The sequence below is a fragment of the Salvelinus sp. IW2-2015 genome, linkage group LG17 (genome assembly GCF_002910315.2).
Source record: "Salvelinus sp. IW2-2015 linkage group LG17, ASM291031v2, whole genome shotgun sequence".
Lineage (NCBI taxonomy): Eukaryota > Metazoa > Chordata > Actinopteri > Salmoniformes > Salmonidae > Salvelinus > Salvelinus sp. IW2-2015.
This window is the reverse complement of record NC_036857.1, coordinates 27,088,733-27,099,106: the sequence shown is the minus strand read 5'-3', so window position 1 is coordinate 27,099,106 and position 10,374 is coordinate 27,088,733.

Below are 10,374 nucleotides of genomic sequence, written 5' to 3'. Positions count from 1 at the left end.
ACGTCACCTGCAAAGTTGTCTTCTTGGGCAACTATCACCTACAAAAATAATGGGATACTGCATCTTTTGTCCACAAGGTGGCACTGCAACCCAGTGATCCCCTTCTCTATTATACGGGTCAGTCTGTGACATCTACCTCATCATTAGGCCTACATTAGGCCTTCTCATCAATTACGCCTCCTCTTTCAACTCCCAATAGAGTTGAACTGTTCATCAAGCTCAGTCAGTAGAATATAGGTGAAAGGGTGATGAACTGTCATAATGAGGCCAATGAGTTTGTTTGAATGTTGAGTTTATGAAAGAGGCACCAATGTCAGTTGCTGTCTAGCTTCTGATGCTACTTAGGTATTTGTTCATTTTAAAACCATTCTTGTGAAGATGAAGGATAAGGTTGAAATCCTTCTCTTATAGTATCTTGTGTTTTCTTCCTGATCATGAGGTCAAATGACTATTGATTGGTTGATGACAGAAGAAAGAACCTATTACAGCAGACAGATAACCGGTCACGGCAGCCGTGTGCTGACAGATAGGATTGGGCTAGGAAGAGGCAAAATGAATTCTCAGCAAAACAGCGGTTAATGATTAAAGGGCTTTATCAAGACACTGTAATTGATTTACGTGGAGCATCGCGCTAAATGTTTATTGATGCAATTGTTTACTTATTTAGTGTACAGACATGGGGCTACTTGAGTTTTCCTCTCGCATAGTGGAAAAAACAACTAGGGGTGGATGTGTAAGAATATATTCCAATGGTAGTCTGTTTTAGTTTAGAAGGTTTTGCATGTAGACGGTAGTCTACATTTTATATGTAAAATCCTTGACTGTTGAAAGTTATCTACAAACAGAGTGAAGAAGTTTTCTAACTTCAACTGTTTTTAATGTTTTATTTTGTAGAGAATCTTGCTTTAACAAATGATTTATGATTAACTAGTGGAAGTCTAAACCTTACTTTTACAAGAATATGAGTCTCTTGTATTTTTTATTTATTTCCAGTGACAAACAAATAGGATTTCTCTGTGGTAAATTGGAGTGTGGGACTGTGAGCAAGGAATAATCTTCCTCGATTTCTAGCTAATTTTAAGCTCTATTTGCAAATGTGTTTATTGCCCAATAACATTGGGGTTATGGGGGCTGAGCAAAATTAGATCCTAGTAGTTTATCATTACCCTAAGAACAAACAGCCATGGGTCAGGACTATGATAACTTTTCAGTTGATTCAGAGAACTATTTGAACAATCTCAGTTCTTTTTCATATGAAGATGCATGCATTTTCACATTTTCTTGCTGTAAATCCCACAAGGAGACTTTGAGTACTTCCAAGTTTGTGGATTTGATGAGAGTAATTGAAAGGTCAATCATGTGGATAGCACAAGGCCTACATAGCATTATTTTCATTTTGGTTTCCTCCTCTGTACTTGAATCAATGATAAAGCTCTGGACCAAATTATACACGTTCAAATCTCTGAAGTTGACTATTGGTGCCACAATCATAACTCTCTGTGGTTCTCTGCTCCAACCTGAGGTGGCAGACTAAAAGCTGTCTAAAAAATAAAGGCACATTGAAAAGAGTAACATGTTCCTACTGTGTAGGCCTCTGGGAGTCTACTACCACTGCAAGTTTTAGCTTCAATGTTGTTCCAGACATTTGCACAAAATTGTTTTGAGTCAAAACAATGTGTTTCACCTCAGCTTATCTGGAAAAATGAACTTTTTCTTTTCTGATGTACGTTTTAACAAACAAGACACAAGAGGTATAAGTCTTGGTCAGTGCTAGCTAAAACAGAGGGGAGGACAATCAAGTCAAGTCACTTGTAAACATAACATTTCAATTGTATCATCAACACTAAAGCAACCACTAAAACACTAAATATAAGAATCATTTCAACCAATGTCAACACGAAGACAGGCAGTCAACAATTTTCCAACAGTACAGACACAGTGATAATCCCACTGGTCAGCCGAAGGGGCTTGTAGTTGCACAAGATGTGTGATTTGCAGATAGTTATCATCTGTTGACAAGGTCTTCGCCTGCCATGACACTACTACTACTCACATGGTATCTCCTACATCTAACACACAGACAGACAGAGCAGCGCAGGCTCAACACCGGCCTAAAATATGCTGCAACGAGCACATTGCCTCCTTGTTCTCGCTTCCACTCTTCTTATCAATATCTACAGCACTGTATCGTACACACATCAAAAACACTTACATTTTCCCTGCGCTGAAGCTCTCCTAAAAAGAATATGTTCTCATATATAGTATATTCCAAATATCATTGACTCTTGGTTCCCCCCCAGCTGTTACCTCCAGTTATTTGTTTTTATCCTCACTAGCTCTTTCCATTGGGATCGGACGTGTGGAGTGAATAAGAGTCATTCAGTGGAAGGTACAAATAGGCAGTGGTTAACAAATGGAGTTTGGTCAGTGGTCGGACTATTCAGATTCCTATTCAGAAGACAGACAGGACTTTGTTCACAACTGGAGTTTGAAGTTAGTTTCAAAGGGGAGAATCACACTAGTGTTACATCAGGTCTCATCAGCATTCAGTCCTTTGACTTTTAGCCTCGGGCTGTTTGGGTGACTGATTATAAGACTGACAGGACAGGACTTCCATACACACGTCATACACAGATGAACATGGCTACTTCATATGTGTGCGACGAGGACTGCCTGTGTCAAAAGGGAGCGTGAGGGAACACGTTACATCATGTTAACCCTTCATAAAAAAAAAAAAATTGAATAACCTTGTTGAAAAACAAATGTCTGTGTATTTCACAGAAATAAACGATTTGTCTGGAAGAAATTTCACTTTGAGCGTTTATATGGACTGCATGTTACTGCTAAAGATCTAGTCTTCTGACTGTTGTGTTAGGGTCTGTGCCCGGTGCAGGTTAAAACAGGTTAAAGTGAACTAGTTAAATCAGCAGGCTTCTCTGATTACTCTGTGATAAGATACTCAGGAGGCTACTTTGGCTGCTCTATGATAACCCCCTGCTCTGCCCATCCCATCGTTGCCGTTTCTGTGCCGTGGGAATGTACGACATACAGGTTAACAGGAACTAATGTTAAACATACGACCTCATATAATAGCACTCTCCATATTTGAAAAAGCATGACAGATCATATAGTTACTAAGATGACAAATGATCATTGACGATTATATTTAGCGTACTATGACATGGAATCGTGTTAGCAGCATGTATATGACATGGAAGTCATGCAAATAATCAATATTATCCAGAACTCCCACATTTAGTTAAAAATCTCCCATTTGCACAACATGAGATAAATGATCATTAGTAAAATACTGAAAGTTACTAAAACGTAGACAAGGTATGTCAGTTTAAGGTGAGGATCCAAAAAGTAGCTATCAGTATCTTTCTATACCCGAACAGTCTGTCACTGCCTGAGTGTGAATAAGAAAACGTTAACCTTGCAGATTACACTTTATAGAGCAGTATATGACTGTTCTTGGACGAGTTCACAGAAAATGAAGATGGGAGCTTGCGATAATAAAGACGTTTAATGGCTAAGGAGATAAGATTTCTTCTAAGTGACTCATTCCCCTCATTCCGTCACACAGATTTCCCTCTCGCTACCTTCTGGTTCTTCACGATCATTACCGCCATGGTGTTTGAGCAAATATGGCCACTTGAGGGGCGTTCCAACAGTCTTTTGTATGTGGCCCAAACCCTATTCCCTTGTGCACTACTTTTGACTAGAGCTCTATGGGCCCTGGCCAAGAGTACTGCACTGTATAGGGAATAGAGTGCTGTTTGGAACTCAACCGAAGTGCTTCATGATCATTACTGCCGTGGTGCTCAAGCAAACATGAACAAATATGGGCACTTGAGGGGTGTTCCACTAGAGTCTGTGTCTACCAAAGATGTGGAGAAGTAATCAATTGTAATGACCTCTGTTCAGACTTACTTGTATGATATACACCTAGAAGCTCTGGCGAGGCCCTAGATTAGTCGCATGTTCTATTTGACCACCTCGTGTCATCCGTTGATAAAACAATTTGTGGCAGGCTACACATCTTCCTATCTCAAGCTCAAAGAAGTGTGAAGATTCTTCAGTGACATTTTCTTTGTGATTCTAAATCGGTGTTCATCCATTTGACTGGTTGTAGTGGACAATCAAATTCTAACATTTTCACTTGATCTTCTCTACACTCTCAGGCGGATCACTGTGACTTAACCACAGGAATGTTTTGATTCGGAAGAAGATTTTATTTGCTGAATCCTATATATGCTCTGGGTGGGTAGTTATCAACTCCACCAGCCTGCGTTTTACTGCTCTGAGGTCTCGGTGAACCCAAGATCATTGACCTATCGCTTTGTACTGGCACCTTCCTTCAAATACAAGACTGCTGTTTACCATGTCATATTTACTTACACAGTGGGGCCAGCATATTTGCGTATTCTGCAACATTTATTCTTTCTAAAATCAGTTGCTTTATATAAGTGTTGACTGTATTAGACCTTTAAAGATGATGTCATCTTACGAACTTATGATACACTTTCGAGTATTATAATACTTTTCTCGCAGCGCGTTCTGTTCTCACATTCTTGTTAAGCCACTTTAATTTGGTAAATCCTGCTGAGAGCTTTCTAATACGGTGCCTGCTTTCCCCAAAATGAACTCGTTAGGGCTTGAGACTCGTATCCCAATCAAAAGGGCGTCCTAAAAACATAGGTTCCTACCAAATCAAATCAAATTTTATTGGTCGCATACACATGTTTAGCAGATGTTATTGCGGGTGTAGCGAAATGCTTGTGTTACAAGCTCCAACAGTGCAGTAATATCTAACAATACACAACAATACACACAACTCTAAAAAGTAAAATAATGGAATTAAGAAATATAGAAATATTAGGAGTCCGGAGTGTAATATTCACGTATTCTTCAGGTATACTATATATTCTATCCACATACTGTCCATCATTTCTATACAACCCATCACACACATATAGTGCATTCAGAAAGTATTCAGACCCTTTGACTTTTTCCACATTTTGTTATGCGACAGCCTTATTCAAAAATGTTTTAAATTAAAAAAAATCCTTATCAATCTACACACAATACCCCATAATGACAAAGCAAAAACAGGTTTTAGAAATGTTTGCAAATGTATTAAAAATAAAAACAGAAATACCTTATTTACATACAGTACCAGTCAAAAGTTTGGACACACTTATTCATTCCAGGGTTTTTCTTTACTTTTACTATTTTCTACATTGTAGAGTAATAGTGAAGACATCAAAACTATGAAATAACACATATGGAATCATGTAGTAACCAAAAAAGTGTTTGTCACGATCGTCATAATAACTGGAACAAAGCGCAGCGTGATCTGGGTTCCACATCTTTATTTACTATGTGAATCTCAAAGCAAAACAAAACAATAAATGAACAAACGAAACGTGAAGAAAATGCAGTGCTCACAGACACTACACATAAACAAGATCCCACAAAGCACAAAGGGGAATGGCTGCCTAAATATGATCCCCAATCAGAGACAACGATAAACAGCTGCCTCTGATTGGGAACCATACCAGGCCAACATAGAAATATAATTACCTAGATGACCCACCCTAGTCACACCCCGACCTAACCAACATAGAGAATAAAAAGCTCTCTATGGTCAGGGCGTGACAGTGTTAAACAAATCAAAATATATTTAAAATTTGAGATTCTTCAAAGTAGCCACTCTTTGCCATGATGACAGCTTTGCACACTCTTGGCATTCTCTCAACCAGCTTCATGAGGTAGTCACCTGGAATGATCAAGAAGGAGAGTGATGGATTGCGGCATCAGATGACCTGGCCTCCACAATCACCCGACCTCTACCCAATTAAGATGGTTTGGGATGAGTTGGACCGCAGAAAGAAGGAAAATCAGCCAATAAGTGCTCAGCATGTGTGGGAACTGCTTCAAGACTGTTGGAAAAGCATTCCAGGTGAAGCTGGTTGAGAGAATGTCAAGTGTGTGCAAAGCTGTCATCAAGGCAAAGGGTGGCTACTTTGAAGAATCTCAAATATCAAATATATTTTGATTTGTTTAACACATTTTTGGTAACTACATGATTCTATAAGTGTTATTTCATAGTTTTGATGTCTTCACTATTATTTTACAATGTAGAAAATAGTTTTAAAAAATAGTAAAAATAAAGAAAAACAATTGAATGAGTAGGTGTGTCCAAACTTTTGACTTTCGAAATTGAGCTCAGGTGCATCCTGTTTCCATTGATCATTCTTGATATGTTTCCACAACTTGATTGGAGTCCACCTGTGGTAAATTCAATTGATTGGACATGATTTGGAAAGGCACACACCTGTCCATATACGTTCTCACAGTTGACAGTGCATGTCAGAGCAAAAAGCAAGCCATGAGGTCGAAGAATTTGTCCGTAGAGCTCCGAGACAGGATTGTGTCGAGGCACAGATCTGGGGAAAGTTACATGGAAGAAGTTTGGAACCACCAAGACTCTTCCTAGAGCTGGCCGCCCTGCCAAACTCAGCAATCGGGGGAGAAGGGCCTAGGTCAGGGAGGTGATCAGGAACCCATGGTCACTCTGACAGAGCTCCAGAGCTCCCCTGTGGGGATGGGAGAACCTTCCAGAAGGACAACCATCTCTGCAGCACTTCACAAATCAGGCCTTTATGGTAGAGTGGTCAGACCAAAGCCACTCCTCAGTAAATGCACATGACAGCCCGCTTGGAGTTTGCCAAGAGGCACCTAAAGAACTCTCAGACCATGAGAAACAAGATTCTCTGGTCTGACTGAACTCTCTGGCCTGAATGCCAAGTGTCACGTCTGGAGGAAACCTGGCACCATCCCTACGGTGAAGCATGTTGGTGGCAGTATCATGCTGTGGGGATGTTTTTCAGCGGCAGGGACTGGGAGACTAGTCAGGATCGAGGGAAAGATGAATGGAGCAAAGTACAGAGAGATCCTTGATGAAAACCTGCTCCAGAGCGCTCAGGACCTCAGACTGGGGTGACGATTCACTTTCCAACAGGACAACGACCCTAAGCACACAGCCAAGACAACGCAGGAGTGGCTTCGGTACAAGTCTCTGAATGTCCTTGAGTGGTCCAGCTAGAGGCCAAGGACCAGCTAGAGGCCAGAGTTGAACCCGATCGAACATCTCTGGAGAGACCTGAAAATAGCTGTGCGGCAACGCTCCCAATCAAACCTGACAGAGCTTGATAGGATCTGCAGAGAATAATGGGAGAAACTGCCCACAGGTGTGCCAAGCTTGTAGCGTCATACCCAAGAAGACTCAAGGCTGTAATCGCTGCCAAAGGTGCTTCAACAATGTACTGAGTAAAGGGTCTGAATACTTATGTAAATGTGTTATTTCAGTTTTATATTTAGAATACATTTTTAAAAAATTATAAAAACCTGTTTTTGCTTTTTCATTATGGGATATTGTGTGTAGATTGTTGAGGGGGAAAAAATTATTTAATAAATTTTAGAATTAGGCTGTAACATAACAAAATGTGGAAAAAGTCAAGGGGTATGAATACTTTCCGAATGCACTGTATATATATATGTGTGTGTGTGTGTGTGTGTGTGTGCGTGCGTGCGTGTGTGCGTGCGTGCGTGCGTGCGTGCGTGCGTGTGTGTAATGGGATGGGATGTGTAGACATTATGGACAGTATGTGGATAGAATATGTAGTATATCTGAAGAATACGTAGATAGAATACTATATGTACAGCAATAGTTGAATGGGATGGCCTTGACTAGAATACAGTATATACACATGAAATGGGTACAACAGTATGTAAACATTATTAAAGTGACCAGTGTTCTATTATTAAAGTGACCAGAGTTCCAAGTCTATGTACATAGGCAGCAGCCTCTAAGGTGCAGGGTTGAGTAACCGGGTGGTAGCCGGCTAGTGACCGTGACTGAAGTTCAGGGCAGGGTACTGGGCGGATGCCGGATAGTGGTGACAAACCAATGACATTAGTGACCAAACAGCGCTCTAAAAAGCTTTACATTTGACTAAGGAGCAATTTCTTTGAACAAAAAAGTTTCTGAAGAGTTTGGTCACACTACTTTGTTATGTGCGTACAGAATTTTGTGAAACAATTAACTCTTTTACATAAAGGCAACCATTTTTTCCCCCAGCAATAGTTATTTATCTGGTTTAATATGCAAGAATTAACTGAGATTTACCAGAGACATTTTACATGTGGATGTACAGTGGCAGTCAAAAGTTTGGACACACCAACTCATTCAAGGGGTTTTCTTTATTTTTTACTATTTTCTACATTGTAGAAGAAAAAAAAAGTGTTAAACAAATCAAAATATATTTGAGATTTGAGATTCTTCATATAGCCACCCTTTGCCTTGATGACAGCTTTGCACACTCTTGCCATTCTCTCAACCAGCTTCATGAGGCAGTCACCTGGAATGCATTTCAATTAACAGGTGTGATTTTTAAAAGTTAATTTGTGGAATTTCTTTCCTTCTTAATGCGTTTGAGCCAATCAGTTGTGTTGTGACAAGGTAGGGGTGGTATACAGAAGATAGCCGTATTTGGTAAAAGACCAAGTCCATATTATGGAAAGAACAGCTCAATTAAGCAAAGATAAACGACAGTCCATCATTACTTTAAGACATGAAGGTCAGTCAATAAGGAACATTTCAAGAACTTTGAATGTTTCTTTAAGTGCAGTTACAAAAACCATCAAGCGCGATGATGAAACTGGCATTCATGAGGAACGACACAGGAAAGGAAGACCCAGAGTTACCTCTGCTGCAGAGGATATGTTCACCAGCCTCAGAAATTGCAGCCCAAATAAATGCTTCACAGAGTTCAAGTAACAGACACATCTCAACATCAACTGTTCAGAGGACACTGCATGAATCAGGCCTTCATGGTCAAATTGCTGCAAAGAAACTACTACTAAAGGACACCAATAATAAGAAGAGACTTGCTTGGGCCAAGAAACACGAGCAATGAACATTAGACCGGTGGACATCTGTCCTTTGGTCTGATGAGTCCAAATTTTAGATTTTTGGTTCCAACCGCCATGTCTTTGTGAGACGCAGAGTAGGTGAACGGATGATCTCTGCATGTGTGGTTCCCACCGTGAAGCATGGAGGAGGTGTGATGGTGTTGGGGTGCTTTGCTGGTGACACTGTTGGTGATTTATTTAGAATTCAAGGCACACTTAACCAGCATGGCTACCACAGCATTCTGCAGCGATACGCCATCCCATCTGGTTTGCGCTTAGTGGGACTATCATTTGTTTTTCAACAGGACAATGACCCAACACACCCAACACTCCAAGCTGTGTAAGGGTTATTTGACCAAGAAGGAGAGTGATGGAGTGCTGCATCAGATGACCTGGCCTCCACAATCCACTGACCTCTACCCAATTGAGATGGTTTGGGATGAGTTGGACCGCAGAGTGAAGGAAAAGCAGACAACAAGTACTCAGCATATATGGGAACTGCTTCAAGACTGTTGGAAACGTATTCCAGGTGATGCTGGTTGAGAGCGTTGGTTGAGAGCGTTGATGAAGGCGTTGGCTAAGAGTGCCTTGGCCTACAAGTTGAGCTTCCAATTCTTTGGTCAAAGACATTTAGTTATTTTATGGTTTTAAAATGGCAGGAAACAACAAGAGGTGATTTCAAGCAAGTAAAGCACAATGATTTGGCTGAGATTCAACATTCATTTTATGTCTCTCATGATATAATTGTTGATCCATTACTGACAGCAAGGTGGAAAGAGAAAGAGGGAAYGAGAGAGAGAGAGAGAGAGAGAGAGAGAGAGAGATGTGGAAAAGAGTGAGAGATCCGAGTTATGTTTGAGAGAAAAACAACCATGATTCTCCAATAGAGAAGGAGTCTAGTTAAACATCAACCAGACTTCCACCCCACCCCTCCTGGGAGCCTGGGAGGAAGCTCCTCCTGTCAGTCTGACCCAGGCTTCTCATGGCTTCGTCCTCCAGAGCTCTGGAGGAGAGACTGTCCCCATCGCATAGGGGTATCTCTTTTTACTTTTTGGAGGAGGAGCCTGGCCAAATATGGGGGGGGGGGGAACTATCATTTGTTTTTCAACAGGACAATGACCCAACACACCCAACACTCCAAGCTGTGTAAGGGTTATTTGACCAAGAAGGAGAGTGATGGAGTGCTGCATCAGATGACCTGGCTCCACAATCCACTGACCTCTACCCAATTGAGATGGTTTGGGATGAGTTGGACCGCAGAGTGAAGGAAAAGCAGACAACAAGTACTCAGCATATATGGAAACTGCTTCAAGACTGTTGGAAACGTATTTCCAGGTGATGCTGGTTGAGAGCGTTGGTTGAGAGCGTTGATGAAGGCGTTGGCTAAGAGTGCCT